This window comes from Sminthopsis crassicaudata, chromosome 3, assembly GCF_048593235.1.
Source record: "Sminthopsis crassicaudata isolate SCR6 chromosome 3, ASM4859323v1, whole genome shotgun sequence".
Taxonomy (NCBI): Eukaryota; Metazoa; Chordata; class Mammalia; order Dasyuromorphia; family Dasyuridae; genus Sminthopsis; species Sminthopsis crassicaudata.
Genome location: NC_133619.1, coordinates 561,687,605 through 561,701,583, shown reverse-complemented (window position 1 = coordinate 561,701,583; position 13,979 = coordinate 561,687,605).

Sequence of the window (13,979 nt, the reverse complement as noted above, 5' to 3'; positions counted from 1 at the left end):
ATGTTCAGTGTATAATTGAATCTACTTACATTAGTCTGTGAAGGAGTCTTTCAGGTATCACCAAATAGTCACTTTATAACTTAAATAAGAAAATTAATGGCTTCTCTAAAACATTTGGAAGTTGGAACTTAATTAGATTTTAGAATTTTTGGGAACTGTTTCAATATCAGTTTTGCATTTGTCCACATTACTTGCTTCACTAAATGTGATAATTGTATTTGATATAAAAAGATGCCCTTAGTCCAATCTGAGAACCATTTCTGATTTTCCATAATGGTTGGTTCTTTCCAAACCCTTACCATTAGAAACTGAAAGTTCTTTTTAAAGTAGGAATGACTTGATTATTTTCACTATTTTATCTTCTTGAATTTTATAATCTTCATTGTATGGTTGTATATGATTACTGAATATCAATGCCTCCATTTTTCAAGCATGAATGTATTTTTTTAGTTTATTAGTTAGGCCTCTAGGTGCTCCTGTGGATAGGGCTTTGGGGTTAGATTTAGAAAGGCTTGAGTTCAATTCTACACCTCACTAGCTATATAATGCTGGGCAATTCATTAGTTTCTGTTAGATTCATTCACCTTACCTATAAAATAGGGATAATAGTACCTAATTTACAAGAGTTGTGACAATGGAGAGAGAAAAATCACTGTATAAATATGAGAAACTATTTGATTATATTATTAATTCACATCATTATTTCAACTATTAAAAATATGCCAACGTTTTGAGGCAATGTTGTATTTAGCAAATGGAGACCTAAACTTGGGAGCAAAAGTCTGAATATAACCTCCAAAGCCAATATTGTGTATATTGTATAATTCTTAGGCCTTTATAGTCCCATGAAGACAGACATTACTCTTTATCCCTTACACTACCTTCCCTATAAATGGAAATACATTTGAGGTAGCAAAACTCTTTTGACTTGTAAATGGAGATATCTCCACATTGCCTACTTCTGAGGGTTGTTCTGAGGACCCATAGGTAGATACTATTTAAAATTTGTACTTGAGATCTTTATGTTTTGATAGCTGGCAGTTAAACATTCCAGAGTTGGGTGCTTAGGTTAGGCTGTCCTTTGTTTTCCACGAAGACCAAAATCACATCACAATGTAAAAAGTCAAATTATAGTGTATCCCAACTGTGGTTGATCAAACCAATGTGAGCTTGGAATGCTTTACCATAGGTTGGGCACAAATAGCCCAAATTGGGCTGGATTCTCTAAATTTCTAAATCCCAGTCCCATTCTCATCATAATTTCGAAAAACACATTTAAAACAGCTAAATTTAGTTTGCAATGTTATCAATTTCTCTTATTTTTAATTAAATTGAAAATTTTTTTCAATAGCGTTTTATTTTTTCAGATACCTGCAAAGATAGTTTTAAACATTCGTCTTTGCAAAATCTTGTTCCAAGTTTTTTCCCCTTCAGCCTCAAGATAGCAATCTATCCGAAATAGGTTAAACATGAACAATTCTAAAAATTGTCATATTCATGCTATGTAGGAAAAATCTGGTCAAAGAAAAAACCCACGAGTAATCAAACAGACAAACAACAAAAAAGGTGAAAATAACTATTAAAAACTAGCTATTTTCATCTATTTCTTTGCATTGCTTATTTAAAAAGTGCTTAGCACAAAATAGATGCTTAATAAATCAATTTCTTTTCCTTTCCTCTATTTAAAAAAGTCATTTTCTCAAAATCTTGTCATCCTATTTTCTGTTAATTATATTTATTAAAAATTAAAATTGTATTTATTAAAAACTATTTTAAAAAACTAGCTTTATTCACATTGTCTTCATAGTTCTTTGAATGTGGTTGACACTTTCTAGCCCAAGTCTATTGGAACTGTTTTGAATCACCTCATTGTTGAAAAGAGCCAAATCCATCACAGTTGATCAAAACATAATTGTGTTGTTGCTGCATGCAATATTTTTTTGGTTCTATTGGCTTCATTTAGCATCAGTTCAAATAAGTCCAGGTTTTTCTGAAATCAGCCAGTTTAGCAAATTGTTCACATGAGTAATCTTTTTTTCTTATTTTGTGCGGGTGTAAGAGCATATCTCCAGGTTCTTTTTTAAGTGGGTTAAAGCTATTATACTAGTTATTTTTTGCTAATCTGATTGCATGGGGGCAATTGAAGCCCTTAAAAACAATTTGCATTTGTGAGAATGATCAACCACACCTAAAAACTAAGAAGTTTACCCTGGGGTTGACTATCTATAGTATCACTAATCCCATTTCCCTAGGAGGAAGTGATAGTTACTGAGGTAACTCTTAACCCACATCCTCATTAAAATGTCTACCAATTGGATATCTTACTTTTACAGGGAGACATCTAAATCATTTTTAGGCCAATCTGAAGCAAGATACACATTGATCACTAAGAGAGACCACATCTTGTTTATTGGTTATTGTTAGCCTAACCAATAAATTGATCATGCTTAGGTCCCTGGCCTTACTAGGGTAGCCATTGGTCCACTTTATTAATAGCTATATGCATCATTATCATTAAACTGGTATCTTACCCTTGAGAAAATTGTTTTTGCATTTTAACTTGCCTCAATTTTCAATTCTGCTGTTGCTGCTGTTCTAGCCAACTCTAGGACCCCCATTTGGTGTTGCTGCCATGTATACTTTAGGTATACCACCCCAATCTTTCCTTCTGACTTAAGTTGTCTTGGGCTGGGAAAAAAATTACCTCACCTTACTTAACCTTTCATTGACTCTACCACTCCAGAATTCAGTTTGAAAATAAATTTTAACTTTCAATTTGTTGTGGGGAACATTTTAAGAAATCGGATAATAAGGATCTTTGCTTTCTATTTTGCTATCTTGGTTCTATTCCCACTGTTAATTACAATTAACAGAAAATAGGATGACAAGATTTTGAGAAATATTTTAAATATTTTGAATTTAAAATTAAATATTTTAAATAGAGGAAAGGAAAAGAAATTGATTTATTAAGCATCTACTTTGTGCTAAGCACTTTTAAAATAAGCAATGCAAAGAAATAGATGAAAGCAATAGAATGGGAAAGGCAAGAGATCTCTTCAAGAAAATTAGAAATATCAAGGAAAAGTTCCATGTAAAATGTGCATAATAAAAGAAAAATTCTAGGGATTTAACAAAAAATAGGTGAATAAACTATAGAAGATCCTTAATGTCAATGATAACAATTGTGAGGTTACTGATATACAGCTAGTCATTAAGAAATGAAATTGAGTGTTAGGAAGCATTGCTAACAATAAGGTTAGTGGAGGTGGCAATTCCAGTTGCCTATTTAAAATGCCTTAAAATGAAGCTATGGCCCTTGGATTAAAAAAAGAGCAATTTATGTCCCAATTCTAAAGAAGGGCAATGCTAAGGAATGTTCAAATTGCTGGACAATTATGCTCATTTCACATTCTAGTAAATTTATGCTTAAGACACTGCAAACAAGGCTTCAGCAATATTTGAACTAGATGGCCAGGTTTGTTTCCAAGAAGCAGAGGAGGGGCAGCTAGATGGTGTAGGTAATAGAGTGCCCGCCCTTAGTCAGGAGGACTTAATACTCTTTAGCTGTGTGACCTTGGGCAAGTCACTTAACCCCAATTGCCTCAGCAAAAAAAAAAGAAAAAAGACAGCCAAGAAGCATAGGAACCAGAGACCAAATTGTCAACATTTATAGAATTACAAATAAAGCAAGGGAGTTGCAAAAAAAAAAATCTTTTTCTACTTCATAAACTATGTTAAAGCCTTTGACTGTGTGGGTCACAACAAAATGTGGCAAGTCCCCAAAGAGACCAGCTTGTTATTAACTTTTTTTTTAAATGAAAGCTTTTTATTTTCAAAACATTTATGGACAATTTTTCAACATTAACCCTTGTAAAACCTTGTGTTCCAATTTTCCTTTCCTTCCCCCACCTTCTCCCCTAGATGTCCAATATATGTGAAACATGGTAAAAATATATGTATTAACTTTTTCCTGATCATGAAAAGAGAAAATCTTGTTTAATCAGGGAGCAAATTAAAAATAAAATTTTAATTAAGAAATGGGAAGGAAGATTTGGGGTTTATGTAAAAGAATTGCCTACTACACCCTCACCATTGTCTGGGTTTAGACTTTATAATGACTGATAAGAGATAATTATTATTGTTAGCTGTTTGGGGGAAAATTGCATGGGTCCTTTAAGATATCCTGATAGTCATTGAGGCTTCTTGAAACTTTGCATTCAGACAGGATTATAAAATCTTACCAGCCTTGATCATTTTGAGAAAATAGGTTCATCTTTCCCATTCTACTCAAGATGGGGAAATTGCCAAGTTCAGTATAATAACGAGTAAGTTTTTATGAGGAAAATTTAGGAAACGATAAAAATAAAATGCAACTTGAATGCATTAATAAACACTATATGTTAAGGTTGCATCTTTGAACCAACTCAATTTTAATAACTTCAGATTCAAAAGATTTCAATCTTGGTTTAGGAGTGAATAAATAATTCAAGATGGAAGCTTATGGTAGCCAGAAATCTTCTGGATATTGTTGAGTTTACTATCACTTATTCAGTATATGTGTAGAACTCCAGAGTGTGATAATTCTTAATTTCTAAATGAAAGATAAATGAAATGTCCTTATAGTTTTGTTCTTTGCTAATATTTGAATGAAAAATCATAATCTGGTCTTAATGTGGAATAATAAAATTCTGCTATTTGAAGTAAAATCTCTTGGGACTATAATTTGATATCATTCTGAATGTTATTTCAGATATAATTATCTAAATTGCTCATTCAACTAATCCACCATTCAGGAAGAAAATGGCATGTGTTACAGTCTGAGAACTGCCACAAGTGTATATATATCCCTGGGAAAAGTTGAAGGGATGAGTTTGGCATGGCTTAAAGTAGTATCTTTTTGTCACAATTTCTTCATGGTGCTCTTTTTTGGACAGGAAATTGCCTTCGTGATTAATTCTGACCTGCCTTTTAATGCCTAACTGGAATCAAACAGAGCTAAGGAAGTTTTTCACCTGCTATGACTCATGTCAGTTCAAAAGGGGACAAGTCTTGATGTCTTAACAATGTCCTTCCTTTTTTTCTTAGAAAATTTCTAGGGTGAACTATAGAAATTGGACAGGTGAACTATAGAAATTCATTTGATTTTATAGATTTGGAATTGCATCATGTAGATTTCTTGTTTTTTACAATTACTTATTACTATTAATAAAATAAACTAATATTATAACATTTTAGTTCAAATTATGATATAGGGATGATATCCTCCTAAGTTGAGGCGTAGACAAGTAATGAAACAGATGTAATGTAAAACAAGGCAAGGCAAGCGAAAAAAAGCAAGAAAAGGCAAAGCAAGTGACAAAGAAAAGGAAAGGCAAGCAAAATCAAAAAAAGCAAGTGAAGAAAAGGAAAGGAAAAAATAAAGCAAGGGAAAAGGAAAAAGGAAAAAAAAATAAAAGGAAAGTCAAAGCAAGGCAAGAAAGCAAAGCAAGGAAAAAAAGAAAAGGGAAGTGAAAGAACTCCCAGGAAGCTAGAGACTTTGGTAAATGGGATGTTCCCCCCCCCCCTTTTGAAATTAATCAAGGGTGCATTTAAGTTTGAAATCAGGAGAAAACATAAGATCCTGGCAAAATTCTAGGCCATTGTGAACTTTACACAAGATTGAGTCTCCAGAAAATAACATTATACTTCAGAGAATTAGATCAAAGAAAAGAGAAACCAGGGTTGGTAATAGAACAATAATTTTCATAATAAAATATGGTTTTAAGATATATAAGTAGCATGATTTCTCTTAATAAATTGCTTTGCTGAATTATCAGCAACCCTGACTTCTTATTTTCAACTGCCACTAGCCCATTTGTGTTGTACTGGTCACAACAAGGAAGGAAAAGCAAGGAAAGGCAAGGAAAGAAAAAGAGGAAGAAGCTGAATTGCCCAAATAGAATTGATTATTTCCGGACCCCACTGGGGCAGCTCCTTTTACTCACATTTGTCTTTCCATCTCTATAAGGACCATGCCATCAGGAAGGTGATTCCATAAGTTGCAAATGAATTTGATCTAAATGAAGATGGGCTGTCCAAAATTTCCAGTCTTATTTTCTCCAAAGTCATTTGGGTTCAATGGCAAGCTATAGATCAGAATGAGAGAAGATGACCCCCATTTCTGGTTGATTCCTTTGAATGGCAGGTTTCCCCATCCTAAGAGTGTTCCCATACCTGTCAGGAGGAGTGCTATGGAAATGTGTAGATTTAGCTCAATGGATTTTCAAATCTGATTTGTGTACAAAACTTCCATAGATAGAAGTCTTCAAACAGGTTCTTTCCTTTTTTTTTTTTCTGCCACATCTAATCAATTCCCAAGTCTTCTAAAGTATCATCTACACCCTTCGCTTTCAGTCCACTTACAGAAAATTATGGAATTTGAGATTTGAAAGGGACCTCTCTGATCATTTAGACCAACCCATACATGAAGTCATCCTCATAATAAGGGATGCAAGAAGTGACTGTACATTCCCTATTACAGGAAAAAAGTGGCCACTCATACTGGGGCTCTCTTGACTTCTTTTCTATTTCAGTGATCTCCACCTCTGTCTCCTAGAAAAGTATCTTCTTCCTTCCTAATGCATCCTCTCTAGAGTTGTGAAATAACATTCTTCAAACAATTTGAGCAATGAAACAAAATGGAATGATAGAATAACCAGATAGCTTCATATTTTACATAGTGGTAAGTATGTTTTAAAATAATTCTGGATACAAAATACTTTAGTTGAATTTTATTTTCTAATATTTTTATAAGTATTCCACAAGTCCGCTGACAAGCTTCTCATGCTTTCAAGGGTGATGGTGATGGTGGTGGTCCTGTATATTCTAGATTGGAACTCTTTGATATATATAGGAGCTGTATGGAGTATCTATGTGGGCACTGCACTGACCTTTTAAGGGCACTTAAACACTTGAGTCTTTGTCTCTTCTGGATACTGTGGGAATCTGGGTAGAATCTTCTAGTCTAAATTTCACAAATAAATATTTTCTTTTATTAACATTAATTTGGTTTGAAATTCTAATCGTTTTCTTTTTTTTTTAATTGGCAGTACATATGCATGGGTAATTTTTTACAATATTATCCCTTCCCTCCTCCACCCCCTCCCCTAGATGGCAAGCAGTCTTATACATGTTAAATGTTATAGTATATTCTAGATACAATATATTTGTGCAGAACCAAATAGTTCTCTGGTTGCACAGGGAGAATTTGATTCAGAAAGTAAAATAAGGGATAGAGAATACTATCTGAAAATATTGAAAAAATTAGTTAAAGGCAAAGGTTTGTTAATTAGCACAGGACAGTTAAAAGAATTCTTGGAGTCTATAGAAATATGCTATCTCTGGTTTCCTCAAGAGGGAACAATTGATTTTAAAAAATGGGATATGGTAGGAAAAGAAATGGGAAATTATCTAAAAGAAAAAGGACCAGTATTTTCTCCATGTTTTTTATTTGGAATATTTTTAAAATATGCCTTCAGCCATCAGAGACGGTTCCTTTACATAAAAATATCCTTATTCTTCTACCAATACTCTGGAGAAAGAAGAAATGAAAACTATTGTAGAAAATATAAATACTAAAAAGAAGGAAAAATCAGTACCTCTCTTCCTCCCCCTGGCTTCCTGTTCAGATCTCTCTCACAAACACAAAACCAAAGAGAAGCCAAAGTCCTCTGAATTTATAGGGCTAGTTGAGCAAGAAATTAAGAAAACTAAAGAAAAAAGAGAGGATATCCCTATTGAAATGCAACTAGCCTTCCCGGTTGTTGAGGTTCCAATTGATCCCAATAATCTGAATCTAAATGTAAGAGAATCTCTAGATTTCAAGCCATTAAAGAAATTATATCAAGCTGCAAAAAACTGTCGTTCCAATAATCCATGTATCCCTGTTCTGTTGAACTCAGTCTCACCAACCACTCTGCTAGTGTTCACTAGCAAAAACCACTCTAGATGGAGGACACTATCAGAGTCACACAGGTACTGAGTATTTGAGGCCAGATGTGAACTCAGGAATATGTCTTCTTTCCTGAAGAGCTAGGCATTTTATACAATGTACTACCTAGCTATCCCCTTATGTACATCATAAATTAAATATTTAATTCTAACGGAATCATCAAATCAGTTTCTAAATGTTCTGCCCTTTGACAAGCTTTTCATACTCCATGGGGTTTCACATATCCTAGATTAGGAATCTCTGACATATATATATATGTACTACATACACATGGAGTATCTGTATGGACAAAGGACTGGCCATTTAAGGACACTTAATCTTTTAATGTTTGTCTCTTTGAGACATAGGGAAAATATGGGTAGAATCTTCTAGTCTAAATATTACCAATAAACATTATTTTTTACTAAAATTAATTCATTTTGAATTTCTAATTTCATTTTTATCTCTGTGATTAGTCTCTAAACTTGGAAGGTATATATTGCATGCATATGCCATAATTCTTGCTACAGTGCTTCCTCCTCTCCTTTCATTTAGGTCCCAGAACAGTTGCAATGGGTGAAAACTCTTAAACGGTGGAAGACGAATCAAATATTGGCTTTTTGGTGAGCAGAAGCTCTGGGTCTCTGGCAGGAGCTCCTAAGAAACAGGGAGTAATCTGCTGGAGGTGATGTTCTGATGTTGCTGTTGCTTCTCTTCCCCCCCCCCCCCATCTAAATAATGCTTGGCAAATGTTGCTATACAAGACTATAAAGCGGGGGCAGCTAGGTGGAGCAGTGGATAGAGCACCAGCCTTGAATTCAGGAGAACCCAAGTTCAAATCTGGTCTCTGACACTTAACACTTTCTAGCTGTGTGACTCTGGGCAAATAACTTAACTCCAGCCTCAGGGAAAAAAAAAGACAAGACTATAAAGCCATCAAAGGAAAATTTCCCATGAATCACTTGCTTAATAAAATATAAATAAAAATATCAAAATTGCAGGGGAAAGAAAGGCATATTATACCATTCTAGTAATAACTAATTATCAACTTTGTGATCCATCATTTTCCTTTCTTTTGTGGAAAAACCAAACTTTTAAAAAGCTTATCAAGTGGCTGAGTGATGAGATTAGCTTTAAGCACTCAAGGTGGTATATAGGCTCCTTACTTGGGCAGGCAAAATCCTATCCAACTGAGAGATCTAATTTCTATTCAGAGTATTGAGAATCCTGGGCAAAACTTTGCCTGGAGGAAGGAAACCCTAGTCCTTGATTGCTCTTATCAGAGATAGAGCAACCCAGTTCTGGAAGGCAAATCTTAACTAGAGAGCTCCTGATAAAAATGACTTCCCCAGCCCATATGCCTAGAAAATACTAAACATCATGAGTAAATCACATTCTCAGCGGAAAGAAGGAGCTAAAGAACCTCAGAAGATAGCAGTACAAAGGACCTGCAGTTTAATAGAATTATTTCTCACGTGTTGGGACTAAAACTTGCTTATATTAATAGCTGTTAAAAAAGCAAAATAAAAATAAAAATAAGCAAAGGAAAAGGAACCCAACTATAGACAACTATTATGGGAGATAGAAAAGATCTGGGTTCATATTCAGAAGATAGTGGCACTAAAAAAAAAAAATACTTTTTTTCAATGAGAAACATCAACTGATTCTAAAAACAAAAAATGAGTTCTTGCTAAAAATTAAATAGGACTTTTAAAAATAAAATAAGAGTAATAGAGAAAAAAAATTAGAAAAAATAAGAGTAATCCAAGAAAATCATGAAAAGAAAGGAACCAATTTGAAATAGAAAATCAAAATCTTAAAGAAGGAAATCATTCCTTGAAAACTGCAATTGGGCAAAGGTAAATTAATAATAATCTAAAACACCAAGAAAACATAAAAGAACATTTAAAATTTCAAAAAAAAAAAGTCAAAATTCAAAAAGTAAATGAAAAATAGAAGAGAATGGGAAACATCTCAACAGATAGAGGAGAAATAGTTTGATGATATGAAAATTATGGTTAAAAAAAAAGAATCCTGATACAATATTACAAGAAATTATTCAGGAAAATTACCCTGAAGTTCTAAAACAAGAAAAAAAAAAAGAAAGAAAGAAAGAAAAAAAGAAAAAAACAATCCACTGACTAACTGAAAGCATTTTCAAGAGAAAAACTTCCAGAAATATTTTATCCAAGCTTCAAAGCTCCCAGGTTAAGGAAAAAATATTTTAAGCAACAAGAAAACAAATCAACTTAAAACAATGTAAATATCATGGAGCAAGACTTAGCAGCTACTTTGATGAAGGACTATAGGTCTTCAAATATTATATTTAGTAGAGCAAAAGAGGTGGAGTTATGATTTAGGGTAACTTGCTCGGCAAAATTAAGTATAATCTAAATAAAAACATATCTCAATATGTATCTCAACTATTTACATCACTGTTTGAGCAACCAAGATCTGGGGCTTAAGAGGTTCAATCATTTCCATCATAGTAGATTTTGTTAGGCTATAGGAAATTTAAAAGAATTTACTTTGTGTCAAACCTATAAGCATTTAATATATATATATATATATATATATATATATATATATATATATATATATATATTCATGGTCCTGATCAATAAAAATTGAAGAGTTCTATCTGAATTCTTTTCTGGGCTCCTGATTATCACACCCTTAATCTCAATACAGGAGCTGGACTTCAGCAGCAGCGCCAGAACAGGGACAGAGCCTTACAGGAGTGGAATTTCACAAATGGTCAGAGCTTCCATGGAAGGGTCCCTTCTTTAAACATGTGCATATTTAGGTAAAGGAGGAATTAAATAAGAAGTAAGGATAAAGTGAGGGGGGAAAAGGTGATCATCAACAGGCACTTTATTACTGGAAATAATTGGCATTAGAAATAGCTTATCACCAGGCAAACATAGGAAAAAGATATCAAAGATCAAATAAATATAGAATATAAGATATCAGATATCATTTAAGAAAATATATATTTAATATCACTTATGTTTTCTAAGGCTCAGAGGGTCAAAATAATAATCAAGATGTGACATTCAAGGGCCTCTAGGGCAATCTCATCAGGTCACAGATGTTATATTGAGCAATATTTTTTTAAAAAATCAGTTGCCATATGAAGGTGGCCTGACTGTATGGGGAATAACATTCTTTCTACTCCATTCTTTCCTTTAAAATGAAAATTTTTTGAGCTAAAAACTTCTCAGCTATTGTCTTCATCCATATCCACAGTGGGAGAAGTAGCAGCAGCAGCATTTTTAGTAAGATAAGTCTTGTTTGTTTGTTTTGTTTTGTTCTTCTGCAAGAGACCCAGAGAATCTGCTCATAAAATACAGGGGTTGCTTTGTGTCTCACCATTTAGCAGTTTTTCACCCACTGCCTTTATGTAAATACCCAAATGGAAAATAGGAAGAAGCACTAGAGAAGGAATTATATCATATTCATACTATCCTTCCTTTCAAGGCTTGAGACCCATCACAGGGATAAATGAAAAGCAAGATTAGAGTCTCAGTCATTATATACTTCAATAACTATACTGTATGAGGATGTATTCTGATGGAAGTGGATATCCTCCACAAAGAGAAAATCAATTCAGTTCCAATTGATCAATGATGGACAGAAGCAGCTACACCTAGAAAAGGAACACTGGGAAATGAATGTGATATATTAAATGATACCTGATATCTTATATTCTATATTTATTTGATCTTTGATATCTTTTTCCTGTTTGCATTTTTGTTTTTCTTCCCAGGTTATTTTTACTTTCCCTGTTGCCTGATTGATTTTTGCCCCATTCTAATTATATGTTGCACTTTATCAGCCGGACTTCATGATTTTCTTGGATTACTCTTATTTTTTCTAATTTTTTTTCTCTATTACTCTTATTTTATTTTTAAAAGTCCTATTTAATTTTTAGCAAGAACTCATTTTTTATTTTTAGAATCAGTTGATGTTTCTCATTGAAAAAAAGTATTTTTTTTTTTTAGTGCCACTATCTTCTGAATATGAACCCAGATCTTTTCTATCTCCCATAATAGTTGTCTATAGTTGGGTTCCTTTTCCTTTGCTTATTTTTATTTTTATTTTGCTTTTTTAACAGCTATTAATATAAGCAAGTTTTAGTCCCAACACGTGAGAAATAATTCTATTAAACTGCAGGTCCTTTGTACTGCTATCTTCTGAGGTTCTTTAGCTCCTTCTTTCCGCTGAGAATGTGATTTACTCATGATGTTTAGTATTTTCTAGGCATATGGGCTGGGGAAGTCATTTTTATCAGGAGCTCTCTAGTTAAGATTTGCCTTCCAGAACTGGGTTGCTCTATCTCTGATAAGAGCAATCAAGGACTAGGGTTTCCTTCCTCCAGGCAAAGTTTTGCCCAGGATTCTCAATACTCTGAATAGAAATTAGATCTCTCAGTTGGATAGGATTTTGCCTGCCCAAGTAAGGAGCCTATATACCACCTTGAGTGCTTAAAGCTAATCTCATCACTCAGCCACTTGATAAAGCTTTTTAAAAGTTTGGTTTTTCCACAAAAGAAAGGAAAATGATGGATCACAAAGTTGATAATTAGTTATTACTAGAATGGTATAATATGCCTTTCTTTCCCCTGCAATTTTGATATTTTTATTTATATTTTATTAAGCAAGTGATTCATGGGAAATTTTCCTTTGATGGCTTTATAGTCTTGTCTTTTTTTTTCCCTGAGGCTGGAGTTAAGTTATTTGCCCAGAGTCACACAGCTAGAAAGTGTTAAGTGTCAGAGACCAGATTTGAACTTGGGTTCTCCTGAATTCAAGGCTGGTGCTCTATCCACTGCTCCACCTAGCTGCCCCCGCTTTATAGTCTTGTATAGCAACATTTGCCAAGCATTATTTAGATGGGGGGGGGGGGGAAGAGAAGCAACAGCAACATCAGAAGCATCACCTCCAGCAGATTACTCTCTGTTTCTTAGGAGCTCCTGCCAGAGACCCAGAGCTTCTGCTCACCAAAAAGCCAATATTTGATTCGTCTTCCACCGTTTAAGAGTTTTCACCCATTGCAACTGTTCTGGGACCTAAATGAAAGGAGAGGAGGAAGCACTGTAGCAAGAATTATGGCATATGCATGCAATATATACCTTCCAAGTTTAGAGACTAATCACAGAGATAAAAATGAAATTAGAAATTCAAAATGAATTAATTTTAGTAAAAAATAATGTTTATTGGTAATATTTAGACTAGAAGATTCTACCCATATTTTCCCTATGTCTCAAAGAGACAAACATTAAAAGATTAAGTGTCCTTAAATGGCCAGTCCTTTGTCCATACAGATACTCCATGTGTATGTAGTACATATATATATGTCAGAGATTCCTAATCTAGGATATGTGAAACCCCATGGAGTATGAAAAGCTTGTCAAAGGGCAGAACATTTAGAAACTGATTTGATGATTCCGTTAGAATTAAATATTTAATTTATGATGTACATAAGGGGATAGCTAGGTAGTACATTGTATAAAATGCCTAGCTCTTCAGGAAAGAAGATATATTCCTGAGTTCACATCTGGCCTCAAATACTCAGTACCTGTGTGACTCTGAGAAGTCACTTTACTCTTTTTTTTTTCCCCCCCTTTCCTGAGGCTGGGGTTAAGTGACTTACCCAGGGTCACACAGCTAGGAAGCATTAAGTGTCTGAGACCAGATTTGAACTCTGGTCCTCCTGAATTCAGGCTGGTGCTCTATCTACTGAGCCACCTAGCTGCCCCAAAGTCACTTTACTCTTCCTCAGTTTCCTCATCTCTAAAATGAGCTGGAGTAGCAAGCCATTAAGATATCTTAGCCAAGAAAATTCTAAGTAAGCAAAGAGCTTGACACGAAGAAAAGGAATGAACAAGAAGATACATATAACCACATTAAAATGCTAGAATTTATTTCTTTTTTGTTGTTAAATAAGGGGACAAGGAAGGTTTACTGTAATTCAATGGATTAGGACTTAAAAAACTTGAAATCTGTGG